Source organism: Dysidea avara, chromosome 4 (genome assembly GCF_963678975.1).
Source record: "Dysidea avara chromosome 4, odDysAvar1.4, whole genome shotgun sequence".
Classification (NCBI taxonomy): Eukaryota; Metazoa; Porifera; class Demospongiae; order Dictyoceratida; family Dysideidae; genus Dysidea; species Dysidea avara.
The window spans coordinates 18,355,475-18,371,519 of record NC_089275.1 but is presented as its reverse complement, the minus strand read 5'-3'; the positions used below and the strand labels follow the sequence as shown (position 1 = coordinate 18,371,519).

Below are 16,045 nucleotides of genomic sequence, written 5' to 3'. Positions count from 1 at the left end.
TAAAGAGCTCAGCTGCAAACAAATCACCTGTACAGAATTCAGCTACAAACAAATCACCCTGTAGAGAAATCAGCTAGAAGAAGTTACCTTGTTGATAGTTCAGCTACAAACAAATCACCCTGTAGAGAGATCAGCTAGAAGAAGTTACCTTGTAGAGAGTTCAGCTACAAAGAAACCATCATGTGGAGAGTTCAGCTGCAAACAAATCACCTGTAGAGAGTTCAGCTACAAACCAATCTCCCTGTAGAGAGATCAGCTAGAAGAAGTTACCTAGTAGAGAGTTCAGTTACAAAGAAACTACCATGTAGAAAGTTCAGCTACAAACTAGTGACCTTGTGGAGACATCAGCTAGAAGAAACTACCTTGTATAGAGTTCAGCTACAAAGAAACCATTCTGTAAAGAGCTCAGCTGCAAACAAATCACCTGTACAGAATTCAGCTACAAACAAATCACCCTGTAGAAAGATCAGCTAGAAGAAGTCACCTTGTAGAGAGTTCAGCTACAAAGAAACCACCATGTAGGGAGTTCAGCTAGAAGAAGTTACCTTGTAGAGAGTTCAGCTACAAAGAAACCATCATGAAGAGAGTTCAGCTGCAAACAAATCACCTGTACAGAATTCAGCTACAAACAAATCACCCTGTAGAAAGATCCGCTAGAAGAAGTCACCTTGTAGAGAGTTCAGCTACAAAGAAACCACCATGTAGGGAGTTCAGCTAGAAGAAGTTACCTTGTAGAGAGTTCAGCTACAAAGTAACCATCATGAAGAGAATTCAGCTGCAAACAAATCTCCCTGTAGAGAGTTTAGTTAGAAGAAGTTACCTTGTAGAGAGTTCAGCTACAATGAAACCATTCTGTAAAGAGCTCAGCTGCAAACAAATCACCTGTACATAATTCAGCTACAAACAAATCACCCTGTAGAGAGATCAGCTAGAAGAAATTACCTTGTAGAGAGTTCAGCTACAAATTTAAAGAAACCATCATGTAGAGAGTTCAGCTGCAAACAAATCACCTGTAGAGAGTTCAGCTACAAAGAAACTACCATGTAGGGAGTTCAGCTAGAAGAAGTTACCTTGTAGAGAGTTCAGCTACAAAGAAACCACCATATAGAGAGTTCAGATGCAAACAAATCACCCTGTAGAAAAATCAGCTACAAACAAATCACCCTGTAGAAAGATCAGCTAGAAGAAGTCACCTTGTAGAGAGTTCAGCTACAAAGAAACCACCATGTAGGGAGTTCAGCTAGAAGAAGTTACCTTGTAGAGAGTTCAGCTACAAAGAAACCATCATGAAGAGAGTTCAGCTGCAAACAAATCTCCCTTTAGAGAGTTTAGTTAGAAGAAGTTACCTTGTAGAGAGTTCAGCTACAATGAAACCATTCTGTAAAGAGCTCAGCTGCAAACAAATCACCTGTACATAATTAAGCTACAAACAAATCACCCTGTAGAGAGATCAGCTAGAAGAAATTACCTTGTAGAGAGTTCAGCTACAAATTTAAAGAAACCATCATGTAGAGAGTTCAGCTGCAAACAAATCACCTGTAGAAAATTCTGCCACAAACAAATTGCCCTGTAGAAAGATCAGTTAGAAGAAGTTATCTTGTAAAGAGTTCAGCTACAAAGAAACCACCATGTAGAGAGTTCAGCTAGAAGAAATTACCTTGTAGAGAGTTCAGCTACAAAGAAACCATCAACTAGATAGTTCAGCTGCAAACAAATCACCTGTAGAGAGTTCAGCTACAAACAAATCTCCCTGTAGAGAGATCAGTTAGAAGAAGTTACCTTGTAGAGAGTTCAGCTACAAAGAAACCATTCTGTAAAGAGCTCAGCAGCAAAAAAATCACCTGTACAGAACCCAGCTACAAATAAATCACCCTGTAGAGAGAACAGCTAGAAGAAGTTACCTTGTTGATAGTTCAGCTACAAACAAATCACCCTGTAGAGAGATCAGCTAGAAGAAGTTGCCTTGAAGAGTGTTCAGTTACACAGAAACCACCATGGACAGTTCTGTAATAAATATATGTATTATATATATAATTTGTACATTTACTGATTAAATCAGAAATATTTAAGGTACATCTGCTTCATCTTTTCTTCTTCCTGTGGTAAAGAAAAAAAGACAGGTTAAAAAAGTCCCAAAGCAGGCCATAGGCCGGCTTTGGGGTATACAAATCCAAAAAGAAGTGAAATCTAATCCAAAACAACCAAGCTGTAAAAAAAGTGTGCGGCCCTCAAAAAGGCTATGGTGAAAAAAGATGTGAAATCCAAGGTGGCGGCCAAGAAATGGCTGTGATGGTAGGTTAATGGTAAAAATTTTAATAACGACAATTCAGGTGAATTTTGTGCCAATTGACCAAGCGGCATCAAAATTCACCTGAATTGTTGTTATTAAAATTTTTACCATTAACCTACCATCACAGCCATTTCTTGGCCGCCACCTTGGATTTCACATCTTTTTTCACCATAGCCTTTTTGAGGGCCGCACACTTTTTTTACAGCTTGGCTGTTTTGGATTAGATTAAACTTACCCTTTCAAAACGCTCCCAGATATGATCTCAAACGTTGTAATTTTTTAAAAAGTTCCTGGGGGGCATGCCCTCAGACCCCCTTAGAATGAGCATACTTTGCATGCTGAAGTACATTTTGAATGTGACTGGACGACCACAATTAATGACAGGTTATTGGTGATTTTGTCCAGACATTTTGACAGTGAAATATTTTGACACTATTTCGACCACTGTACTTTGATGTGTGGTCGGGGCGGATTTAGGGGGAGGGGGGCTAAGGAGGCTGTAGCCCCCCTTTCCTTTCTAAGTTAGTACTTGGTCAACAAAACCCTTACTCTTCTATGTGTATCAAAAGCAGATTTATTTCAGGAACTATGCATCACTATCAACACATATAATGTCTATGTGACTATACCTATTGTCCACCTCTGCTCCAGGAGAGTCTAGCTTCCTTTTCCTCAAGAGTTCTTCAAGTAAAGGTTTCGATTGTGGGTTGCATATTTAATTACAAAAGTTTTAATTGTGGGTTTTGTTTATTCAGACAATTAGCAGTGTTTTACACTAAGGCTATAAGAGGTGATATGTGTAGTTTTTGTATTTTAAAATGAATGATTATGTGATTCAAAGTATTAGTCGGTTTAATTGGTTAGAGTTATCAGCTTCAGTATAATATGTGACCCGGTCTGCGAAAAGGGCTCTTATAGCCTTTCCAATTGCATATATATGGTAACCCATAACTTGACTGGTGAATATAGTACAAGCCTACAATTTGGTCACTCAACAACCCTAACCTGGCAGTAGCTGTGGGTGTAATTACATGGTGATAGCTTTAGTAGATTAGGAGTTATGATTAGCCAAACATGGATAATTGGAAAGGCTATAAGAGCCCTTTTCGCAGACCGGGTCACATATGTAGTTACCAACTCAGCCATTTAGCAAACTGTAGTCTTGGCAGCTATAGCACTTTTGTCTATGAATGTAAAATCTGTATTAGTTACCTTCTGAAATGACCCCATGCTGTCAAGGCCAGCTCCGAAGGGGGGGCCAGGTAGGCCATGCCCCCCCAACTTTTTCATAACCATAACTGATAAAGAATTAATAAATTATAATTACTAAGTGAAATATTAATTCCAAAGTGAAATAATATCAATTCCAAAGTGAAATAATAAGATTCTTAGTGATGGAGAGTGCTAGTATATATGCAAGTTTCACCCACCAAGAAATTTTGTGTTTCCTGAGAATTATTGGGCGAAGAAGCCGTTATTGCCAGAGAAGTTGGTTTGATAAGTTTGAATTTCTCCACTACAACGTGGAAAAGGATGCCCTCTTTTGTCACATCTGTATCCAGGCTGTAAAACAGAAAAAGATATTCAAAGCGAAACGAGCAAATACTTCTTTCGTAAGTTGTTATAGTAGTATTTATTGATAGTTACCTAAGTTAATCCTGAACCTTGCCTGGTTTTGGCAGTCCGTGCTGGATTAGTGGGGCCAATCCCTTAGCTGACCAGCGATAAAGCCATGTAATTATAAGTGGAGTCTTTGTTACTGAATGTTGTATATATTATGAAACTGTTAGTAATAGGGTTCTATAATTATTTATTTATTTAATAAGATAACAAAGGACTTCACCAATTGGAAAGATGGTGCTGCAAAGATTTTGCAGCATGAACAATCTGAGTATCATCGAGAGGCACATGATGAGCTATACATCTTACCTTGGCAGGTCCAGAACTGCTTGATTCTTCCCATGCAAGTGAAAAAGCAGAAAATAGAAAGATATTTTTAACCATTTTGAGAGCTATCACTTTCCTTGCCAGACAAGGGCTGCCTTTGAGAGGAGATGGGGATGAACAGGATTCAAACTTTAACCAGGTTCTCCTTCTTGAATCTAAAGAAAATGCCAGCCTTTGTAATTGGCTGTGTAGACAATGATACAAGTATACATCAAAAGATATTCAAAATGATATATTAAAGTTGATGGCTGCTGAGGTATTAGATAATATTTCAACTAATATACAACATGCCAATTTCTTTACTGTGATGGCTGATGAGTCAACTGATGCTAGCTATAAGGAACAAGTTGTAGTGGTGATTCGCTGGGTAGATAAAAATTTAGATGTATATGAAGATTTTACAGATTTGCATGTTGACAATACTGATGCAGAAACCATCACAGAAAAGATCACTAAATCACTGCATGACCTACACTTAAATGTACACCAGCTGAGAGGTCAGTGCTACGACGGGGCTAGTGTCATGTCTGGTTTGAGAAGTGGCGTAGACACACGAATTCAACAATTGGAATCAAGGGCCATCTACACTCATTGTTATGGCCATTCATTAAATCTAGCAGCTGGTGATACAATCAAGAAAAGTACAGTTATGAAAAAGGCTTTGGATATTACTTTAGAAATGTCTAAATTGATTAAATTTATTTCACCAAAAAGAGATTCTTTGTTCCAAAACTTGAAGGAAGAGTTACAGCCTGAGTGCCCATGAATGAGAGCTCTTTGTCCCACTAGATGGACAGTTCATGCTGAGTCTCTTAAAAGTGTGCTTGATAGTTACTCTGTCTTACAAGAACAGTGAGAAGAGTCAGAGAAATTGACCAAAGATTCAGAAACTACAGCTAGAATTATTGGTGTAGCCTCCCAAATGGTTACGTTTGACTTTTATTTGGTGTTTACATTGGTGAAATAATTTTAAGACATTCAGACAATCTGAGCAGAGCCTTGCAGAAAAAAGAAATCTCTGCAGGTGAAGGTCAACATTTGCTTCTCTTGTTAAAGCTACTCTACAAACTATTCATTCTGATAGCTCTTTTAGCTTATTTTGGCAAGTGATAATAGTTAAGGCACAGAAACTCATCAGCAAGCCAACACTGCCAAGAAAGTGGAAGGCACCTAAGAGATTTGAAGTTGGGACAGGAGAAACTGAGTTTCATGCTAGTGTTGAAGATCATTACAGCGCTATTTATTATGAAACTTTAGAATTTATTATTCAATGCATAGGTGATCGATTTGACCAAGTTGAATATAGGATGTATATAAAGCTGGAAACACTGTTGCGTAAACAAGTAGAGCACAAAAGTGAATTAGATTATGTGAAGGAGCTTTATGGTGATGATATTAACTATTATAGTGATCTGGAAGTCCAGTTCCAAACAATTGCACCTGTAGTAAAGGGTAAGGTGTCTCTCAGAGAGATTCAATATCTTGCAAGTTTGTCTTAGCCAGCAAGGTCAGAAATTGTGCTTCTGGTTGAATTAATTCTTGTTATGCCAGCTAGTAATGCCACTAGTGAAAGGAGCTTCAGTGCACTGAGAAGAATAAAGTCCTATTTGCGGACGACTATGATGCTTGCAAGAGAAACTAAATAATCTTATGATCCTTCATGTACACAGACAGTTTGGAACAAATAGACTTGAATGTGATAGGTGAAAAGTATATAGCTGGCAATGAAACTAGATTGAAGGTTTTTGGTCATTTTTTGTAGTGGAATATCATCAGTTCATGTTAAAATTATCATTTCATTTTTACTATTTAACACTTATAAACCTTCACTTTGTATTCATTACAATTATTCATTTGTAATGAGATCCTTTATTATAGCTAGGGTCATCATAGTATAAATATAGCTATGTTCAGATGAATGAATTGTTCTCCTTTCTAAACATCCTTCAAAAATGCAATATATGTAGCTTTAAAGTGACTTCTCAGGTGTTAAATTTATTTTACTAATCAAGAGAATCAACATATAGCTATATTTCCTTGCCTATGTTATATCAATTGTTTTAGTATAAGTAGGGGCTAAAATGCCTCTAGATGATATCTCCTAGGTGATAATTTTCAAAAATTTCCTGGTGCGGCATGCCCCCAGACTCCCCTAGCTGGAGCATGCTTTACATGCTACATCAGTGTGCTCCACATACTATCTACCCACCATGGATGACCCACCCAACCCAATTTTTCCAGAGCCGGCCCTGGCTGTGGGTTATGGTGCTGGTATTTGTAGCTAGCTAGCTATAGATCAAGATCAGTCTTCATAACCCAACAGGTCTAGAAATAAGTTGACTACATGTATCACAACAGCAAATTCAGAAACCCCATAATGCAAATATAGTTACATGGATTTCCAGTGGACTAGCTAATAGCTACAAGTGCCCTTCACTGCATTCTGCTTTTCAGTACACTTTATTGGTTTTAAGGCTAACAAAGTGTCACTAGGCTAAGGAGCATGCATACTAATAATTGTGACGTTCAACACCACTACTACTTAGCTATACATGCTTTTGCCTCTGTTTAGTTATACATGTTTCTTCCACACATTATCCCACAAAGGCCTCCCTATTGTCTGGCTTTGTTTGATCATGGGAGCATTTAGAAAAGCATCCTTCATGTAGACTGCAAAATCATCACAGTCAAACTTATCACTTTGTAGTCATAGTCACCCAATGTTGATGAATCCCAGATCACCTTTAGAAGATTATAGTCTAGTGTTCCATAAAGAGAGTCTGCCTTGAATCTGTTGATGTTGAGGCTGGGGTAAGCATTTTCCACAATTCTTCCAACTTCTGATGTGTGAAATAACCTACTCCTTCCAGTGGGATCCAACAACATTATTTTTATCAGTAAGATAGACAGTTGAGGCTGTTGAAGAGGAGCTGATGCATTATGGTATATAGCTAGCTATATCTAAATGCTTGGTAACTACTTAATGATAAGATTATCACGCATGCATGATAGCTACTCAATGCATATTGTAATTAGAGTGTACCAATTCCCTCTTTTTAGGGAAAACCGATATCCGATATATTTTTACCCTGTTTTACCGATAGTTAACCGATATCCGATTGTAGGTCCCTATAATTATACTTGTGCACACTTCATTAAAAGTAGAACTAGTAAAGCCAATTCTGTGAAATTGTACACTTATCTCAATCAAAGTTGCTAGTCAGACAAGTGGGCTAGGGCCTGAACCATCACTGTTTATCTTTGTGGTTACCACAAAACATAAACAAATTACCCAAGTACATACCAGAACCTTTGACACCAGCCCTCCAGTGCTGCTGAAGCTGAATAGACTAATAATCTGCTGGCCACAGCCCATTACAACTGATTTCCGATTATGGTAAAAACAGCTAATTATTGCCCTCTACTGATTACCGATCCCATTATCGGTACAACTCTAATTGTAATCAGTCTTGATTTAATGGAAAAGTAAATTCTCACAGGAGATTGAAGGCCTTTAAATGGTTGTTAACGAGTTACCGTTAATTATCCAAATCACGGGACAATTCCGTATATTAAAACACGGCTACCCCGGTTCACAATATACGGTAAATGATTTTGTACACGTGTGCGTAACCACAGGTATGACCAGCTGCACTAGAAAAAAATGGCATGCTGAACAGAGCATGTGCTGGAGCGTTTACGAGTGTTTATGAGTGTTCTGCTACGCGCAGTAACAAAAGAACAGATCGTATAAAGAAAGATGTGCCATCAAATCGACTGAACAGTGTTTTGTTTTCAGCAAGTTTTACATGAGGCGAAGGACTACTGCACGAAGGAAGAATTGGTTGTAAGTACGCAAGTCATCCAGGCCTAGTCCTACGATTTACACAGAACTAGATGATTTACACGACTCTGGGAAGTCTACTTTATTACATGGTGAGCATTTATTAGATAGTCGTTCTGTCTGATATGTACAGTGAACTAGTATTAACCAGAATTGTTTCCTTCTAGGTGCATCACAACTGTAAATTATAAGACATGGCTAATCCAAGAAGAAAGAGATGGAATAAGAAAATGAAGAGCCCGAAACTGCATAATGGACTATGATGTATGATGATATTATTGTTCATGCTTGTATGGTCTTGTACACAAGGGGTGTTTGTAGTGTATGAATGTGTTTCCCAACCAGCGATCAGCCTTGAGCGGTCTAGCTGTTGGTTATGTATTCATGTATCTGTGTTTCCAACCAGCGATCAGCCTTGAGCGGTCTTGCTGTTGGACTTGTATTCATGTATCTGTGTTTCCCAACCAGCGATCAGTCTTGAGCGGTCTTGCTGGGGGGACATGTATGTAATGTCTGTGTTTTATATAGAAATCCTGTATGTAGTATGTAACAATATTATCATTGATGTGATTTTTAGGACAACTGTGCAAAATTCTATCAGTAAAATTGATGACCTATGTAGCAGCAAAGATACGTTCCACAAGATTTACCTCCGAAACTGATTATCTACCTTTTTGTACCGCAAGTGGTTAACAATTTAAATAGATGAAGAATATTGATGAAGTACATATGGAGACAGATGGCACACTACTAGCTATTTTTTATGTTGCCGTTATGTTGTAGCTGAATTTCAAGAAAGATGATCACAAGGTGCATAGTATTTTTGTGCAGTTAACTTGCATACACAAACTTTATTAATGGAACCACCTCTGGAGAAAAATAATGCAGCTTTGATAGTGAGGTGGTCTCAGTAAAGAGGTCATGAAGTACACCTTACTGACATGGCCACTATAATAATAATTTTTTTGTAGTGCAGTAAATTCTGCTTTGTTTGACATCATTATTAGCTTGTATAAATTAGACCATTTGTGTGCTTACCTGTAGCTATCAATGTTATTCCCCATCTCCCCCAGTAAAGGACATTTTCAGCATTATGAAGGGATTTAAATTTATTCCTGAGGGTACGGACATTAACTGAAGCCACGGCATATTGTCAAATCCCTATTTGTATCTCCAAAATGTGAACGTATCTGTTTTGTTATCAACCGTAATTCTGTTGTAGAATCACTTCTTCATTGTTTGGAATCACAGAAGATGGGAGCAGTAAACTACAGGCATAGCAACAGTTGTGAAAAAGTGGATTGTAAGTGTTGCTTAGTCTCGTGTGGCTAGACTGCCTTCCACCTCCTCTCTTTCTTTGTGGCATTGTTTGTCAGTGAGATAGAGCCTGGTGAAGTGTAGTGGTGACTTTCAACCAATATCCAGTGAAATTGATTCATTGGCTAGCTGTATGTTAGTATGATGGACAAAAAACGCTACAGCAAAACTTGTAACAGAGCTGATACCATTGCTACATAGCATTTTCCCAGCAAGAACAGCAAGAAACTGTGTTAACTGTTTGCCTACGAATGCATTTTGTCAACGGTAATTCACCAGACCCTATCTCGCCAGCCAATGACATCACAAAGAAGTAAGATAGTGGTCTGGCCATGCGAGAATAAGTGCTGTCATGCTTATCTAACTGTATGTTATAGACTATAAGTTTGTTCAGTGTTTGGACTAACTGAGGGTGGGGCAGTGAAATAATACCAGAATAGAAATGGATGTGAACAAGTGGAATTGTAAGTGTTCTCATGCTATGTAACTGTTTTGTAATCGACCATAATTCTGTTGTAGAATATTTGGAGGAACTGAGAACAGAGCAGCGAAAGAGTGAAAACTATGATTACAGTTGTGAAATGTACGCAAGTGGTGGCATGATTATGTAACTGTGTTGTTATCGACCATGATTCTGTTGTAGAATTAGTCTGTCATTGTTTAAGTACAAGAGCAGTGAAATATTGAAGCTACAGGCAGAATAGTGAAATGTAAGTATACGGGTGTGTTCATCTTAACTGTTTTAATCTGCCGTAAATGTGTAGTCCCTTTTTGTTTGAAATAACTGAACAGTGGAATAACAAAACTGCCAGTAGAATGGATTCTGTTGGAAATGTAAGTATTGGTGTGCTTATCTAACTATTTTATAATCTGTCGTAATTCTGTAGTGCCTTTTTTGTGTGAAATAACTGATGAATGGAGCACAGACAGAATAGTGAACAAGTGGAAATGTAAGTGTAAGCGTGCATTCTTATCTTAACTGTTTTAATTGCCGTATTTCTTTAGTCCATTTTTGTTTGAAATAACTGAGCAGTGGAATAACAAAACTTCCAGTAGAATAGATTCTGTTGTGAACAAGTGGAAATGTAAGTATTGGTGTGCTTATCTAACTGTTTTAATCTGCCGTAATTCTGTAGTCCCTTGAAATAACTGACAGATGATGCAGTAACTACAGGCAGAATAGTGAACAAGTGGAAATGTAAGCATTTGGTATGCTTATCTTAACTGCTTTGTAATCGACTAAAATTCTGTAGTCACTTTTGTTTGAAAACAATGAGGCTGGACAGGAGCAGTGAAATGATGACGGAGTAAAAAGCAGTTGGATAGTTTTTTTGAGAAGTAAGCTGTGGTGTTTTTGAAACTGTTTTGTCATCTGTCATAATACCATTGCAGTGTTGATCCCTTTGACATCCTTGTTGAGTCACTGTGATGGTGGTGGTGGTAAAGAAACTGTAAAACAATTGATTTTATTAATAAATTTATGCACGTGATCATATGAATATTTAATGATGCGCATTTATTCGAAACAATCTTTTAACGCAATGGGAGGCTTGAAAGACGTATTGGGAACATTATACAAGGTTTGTAGAGGGAAAGGGGGTTATTAGTTACTAGATTGCCTGGTATATAACAAGGGACGATAAGTCTGAATGCGGGTAAGGTTACGGATTTCCGTTTGCAAAAAAAGTCTCACTATGGAAATTTTGAAAAACCCGTTTCACTGCCAATGAGTTCGGCGATTAATGCACCGTAATTTGTTTAACGGTATCATTTTACGGGTGATTTTTGTACCGTTTCAGGGCCTACATTCTGCTGTGAAATGTGTTTTGATAAACTGAAATTCCATTATTTTCCACTGAAAAACTGCTAAAAGCACACTCAGATTCACCTTTAGAGGGCCCAATTTTCAAAAATTTTCTGGGGGGCTGCCCCCAGAACCCCCTAGGGTGGCATGCTAGTGTGCTTCGCACACTAATGTAGTCATTCCATATAGCTAATTTGACCATGGATGCCACATGAATCTTAACACTAGGGCCTTGTGAGAAGGCTTGGTATCTTCTGATGTCTGGTTAGTTACCTATATGTCCCTGTCCAGCTTAGTCTCCCCCCCTTTCAAAAAATCCCAGATCCACCCCTGATGGTGGTGGTGGTGGTTGTGGCAGTGGCGGTGTGTGTTTATAAGGGATGGGGAGTTATCTTATGCAATTTACACTCTGGCATTTCTTATTCACTCTATCCATCCACCATACATACAACTATTGGCATAGGCATGGAGAGTATTCTCATCCACTCTACATACATATACAACTATTGAGGGATGGAGAGTACTCTCATTCACTCTATCCATCCACTACAAGTACAACTATTAAGGTATTCTTGTTTACTTTATCCATCCATTATACGTATAAATATTGACATATACACAGGATGGAGAGTATTTTTAGTCCCACCACACACCCATGTAATTGCACACACTTGCATTCTTTTTCTCACTCTATCCATCCTTTATTAAATACTAGCATTGGTACATTATAATAACAATCAAGTATTAAACATCAGTGCCATTCATGCCCTGCAACATGCATGGTGATATCATTGTTAATACCACCATCTTGCAAAGTACCGAAATGATGGGAAGCATACAAGTACTCCTGAACCTGCAGAATTGCAGTAGTTTAGCTAAAATTACTGTAGTAATGTGTATAACACACATGAACAATGTGGATGGTTCTAGTAGTACCTGCCCTATTATGCAGGCTATGCATGTAGCATCATTTGACAATATATTGACCACAAAAGACACTAATTTATTGGTACCTTCCCTACAATGCAGAAGTTGCCATTTGCATGTTATATGTTGGGAACATAGCTAATGTAATGGAAACAATGCATTAAAATTCATTGTTACATGTATAAGCCAAGCTGTAAAAAAAGAGCGTGGTCCCCAAAAAGGCCAGGGTGAAAAAAGATGTGAAATCAAAGGTGGTGGCCAAGAAATGGCTGTGATGGTAGGTTAGTGGCAAAAATTTTAATAACGACAATTCAGGTGAATTTGTTTGCCTCCTACAAGGTTCACTAGGATTCGGCACTAAATTCACCTGAATTGTCATTATTAAAACTATTATTAACCTACCATCATAGCCATTTCTTGGCTGCCACCTTTGATTTCACATCTTTTTTTCACCCTGGCCTTTTTGGGGGCCACACTCTTTTTCTACAGCTTGGTGTTTTGGTTTAGATATCACTTCTTTTTATTTTGCAAGCCACAAAGCCAGCCATAAACTGGCTTTGTTACTTCCTTTTAACTTTTTTTTTCACTGCAGAAATTGTGGAACAAAAAAGCAATTGTGTGTATACTTTTTTGTCTGATTAAATATTTGTATATTTAACACTGAAAGATTATCACATAGGTAATAAGTTATAGTTATATCCCATTATGAGGGTGATATCATTGTTATTACACAAGTCTGAGGTGGAGCCGAGGACGAGTGTAATAACAATGATATCATCCAAGTATACGGGATATACTATTTTATATCCCAGTGCGTGGGAGTGCATGGAAGTTTACAGATAGTAAATTAAGTTCCAGTTTGAGGTCCTGTCACTGTACTCAAGATTTTGTCCAAATTGTGTGGAGATTCAACTTTGTAGCTACAACAGAGACCCTGCATACTGCCTATAAACTGTAGCGAAGGGCGATGTTACAAAGCAGCAGTTCCAGGTATGATTCTCCTTTGTCAGAATTTGTGTCGCATGGTGTGCAAGAGAAAAATGACCAACAAGTGGCTACCATAGTCTGAGATAGAACGATGAAGCTAGAGGTTATCGAAAGTTAATTCTTCACCATAGTGACCGTTGGGACTGATTGCTGGAGCGAAAATTGGCACAGACTGTTCTTGATATTTGTTACACTATTGTATTGGTAACATATAGTGTTACTGTGTAAAGGATTAACTGTTTTTTTTGTAAGATTTAGCAGTTTTAAGTGTTGTACTGGTGTGTTTTGTATCAATATTTCCTTATTTGGCTCATTGTTCCATTGGTAAACAATACCATTTGCAGATATTATGATCTCACAAACGAGACTGAGTGGCTCCACAACAGGGTGATAAGTTAGTTATCACTGGGTGATAACTAATATGTTGTACAGTAGCAGCGTTGCTCTGTCTAGCTGTATGGTAGTTATAACCCAGTGCGGTGCTTTGACACTCCCACGCACTGGGATTTAAGGTGACTTCTTACATAACTGAACTGTAGCTGAAGTTCTCATCTCATTGTTTGTAGTTGAACTTCTTTCAGGGTGACTTTTTTCTAACTGAACCCTCTACGTGGTGATTTGTTTCCAGCACATATTTCTACAGGGTGATTTGTTTGTAGCTGATCTCTCTATAGGGTAACTTGTTTCTAGCTGTTATCTCTACAAGGTGACTTGCTTCCAGCTGATCTTTCTACAGGGTGATTTGTTTGTAGTTGATCTCTCTCTACAGGGTGACTTGTTTGTAGATGAACTCTCTACTGGGTGACTTGTTCCTAACCGATCTCTCTACAAGGTGACTTGTTTCTAGCTGAACTCTCTACCGGGTGACTTGTTCCTAACCGATCTCTCTACATGGTGATTTGTTTCCAGCACATATTTCTACTGGGCGATTTGTTTGTAGCTGATCTCTATATGGGTTACTTGTCTCTTTTCAGAGGGTGACTGCCTCTATTATAGGGCTACCAATGTAAAAAATCAACATCTTCAAAATAATTTGATAACTGCTGTAACATGTTGGACCAACTGTCACATGAATACAGCTGCAGTGGCAGTAAATTCTATCACCTTCTTGGGATGGAAATCGATCGAAATATGTGAAAATCACGAGATTACAAGCTGTAACTCCTGGAAATGATGATCTTTTATTACAATACTGCACTTCAACCTTCCTCTGTGAGCAAACCTTCCTCTGTGAGCAAACCTTCCTCTGTGAGCAAACCTTCCTCTGTGAGCAAACCTTCCTCTGTAAGCAAACCTTACCAAAAAGTATTGGCGGTTTGATTGGTGAGATTATTTTACTGTTCATGGATAATCTATAGGTGTTTCATGGCACTGTTCTCTGGTAGTGCTACACGCTGAGACTTCATTCTATCTGATCTCTCTACAGGGTGACTTGTTTCTGATTAATCTTTCAACAGAGTGATTTGGGGTGATATTTTTCTAGCTGTTCTCTCTACAGGGTGACTTGTTTATAACTAATCCTTCTATAGGGTGATTTGTTTCAAGCTGATACTTCTACAGGGTGATTGAAATGTAGCTACTCTTGCTACAGGGTGACTTGTTTCTAGCTGATCTTTATAAAGGTGATTTTTTCTAGCTGATTTCTCTACAGGGTGACTTCTTACTGGCTGAACTCTCTACTGGGTGACTTGTTTCTACCAGATCTCTCTACAGGGTGATTTGTTTCAAGCTGATCTCTCTACAGGGTGATTTGAAATGTAGCTTATCTCTTTACAAAGCTATACTTGTTTCTAGCTGTTCTCTCTACAGGATGACTTCAAATGCATGTAGTTGAACCCTTTGCAGGATAACTTGCTTCTAGCTGATTTCTCTACTAAAAGGATTTGTTTGCAGCTGAACTCTCTACAGGGTTGCTTATTTCTAGTTGAATCACTCTACTAAATGTAGCTAAATTCTCTCTTAGGTGGTTTGTTTTTAGCTGATCTCTATACGGGTGACTTGTTCCCAGCTGAACTGTCTACAGGGTAACTTATTTCTAGCTGATCTCTCTACAGAATGATTTGTTTCTAGCTGATTTCTACAGGTTGAATTGTTTCTAGCTAATTTCTCTATAGGGTGACTTGTTTCTACCAGATCTCTCTACATGGTGATTTGTGTTGGGCTGATCTCCTTACAGGGTGATATATTTCTAGCTGAACTCTGTACAGGGTGACTGGTTTCTGGCTGATCTCTCTACAGGATGATTTGAAATGTAGCTTGTCCCTTTACAAGGTTACTTGATCTCTCTACAGGGTGACTTCAAGTGGATTTGAACTCTTTGCAGGATAACTTGCTTCTAGCTGATCTTTCTACTGAAAGAGTTTGTGTGGAGCTGAACTCTCCACAGGGTTGCTTATTCCTAGCTGAAACACTATGAAATGTAGCTGAATCCTGTATGGGTGACTTGTTTCTAGCTGATCTCTCTATGGGTGGCTTGTTTTCAGCTGAACTCTTTACAGGGTGACTTGTTTCTAGCTGATCTCTCTACAGGGTGATATGTTTCTAGCTGGTCTCTACAGTGTGAATTGTTTCTAACTGATCTCTACTGAGCTCTTTATGGGGTGACTTGAAACATAGCTGAACTCTCTACAGAGTGATTTGTTTGCTGCTGAACTGTCTTCAGGGTGACTTGTTGTAGTTGAACTCTCCATAGGTTGACTTGTTTGTAACTGAACTGTCTACAGAGCTATTTGTTTTTGATACTAGTTGAAAGGTGACTTGATTATAGTTGAACTCCCTATGTTGTTAGCTGAACTCTCTACATTGTGACTTGATTGTAGCTGAACGTTCTAATAGAGATAGAGAGACTTTTACATAGCTGAATGTTCTATTAGGGTGACTGCACTATTAGAGTATCTCAATCGCGCACTTGTTACACCTAGTTCACTTT

At 38.3% G+C, this 16,045-nt stretch overlaps 1 protein-coding gene and 2 long non-coding RNA genes across 5 annotated transcripts in view; 2 read left to right on the top strand and 1 right to left on the bottom strand.

The window, feature by feature from the left end:
- Positions 1–16,045, bottom strand: part of LOC136253623 (uncharacterized) — a 123,207-nt gene that overhangs the window by 48,107 nt on the left and 59,055 nt on the right. The gene's annotated exons all lie outside the window — the stretch shown is intronic.
- Positions 7,739–9,770, top strand: LOC136253972 (uncharacterized). 2 transcript variants are annotated; one of them, XR_010700221.1, is made up of 4 exons: positions 7,739–8,173; positions 8,249–8,345; positions 8,659–8,891; positions 9,304–9,763. It is a non-coding gene; the product is annotated as an uncharacterized lncRNA (long non-coding RNA). The 2 variants fall into 2 exon arrangements; XR_010700220.1 differs by having other exon boundaries at positions 8,249–8,891; positions 9,304–9,770.
- On the top strand, positions 9,793–10,321 carry LOC136253969 (uncharacterized). 2 transcript variants are annotated; one of them, XR_010700218.1, is made up of 5 exons: positions 9,793–9,862; positions 9,918–9,981; positions 10,042–10,108; positions 10,163–10,232; positions 10,286–10,321. It is a non-coding gene; the product is annotated as an uncharacterized lncRNA (long non-coding RNA). The 2 variants fall into 2 exon arrangements; XR_010700217.1 differs by lacking the exon at positions 9,793–9,862 and having other exon boundaries at positions 9,863–9,981.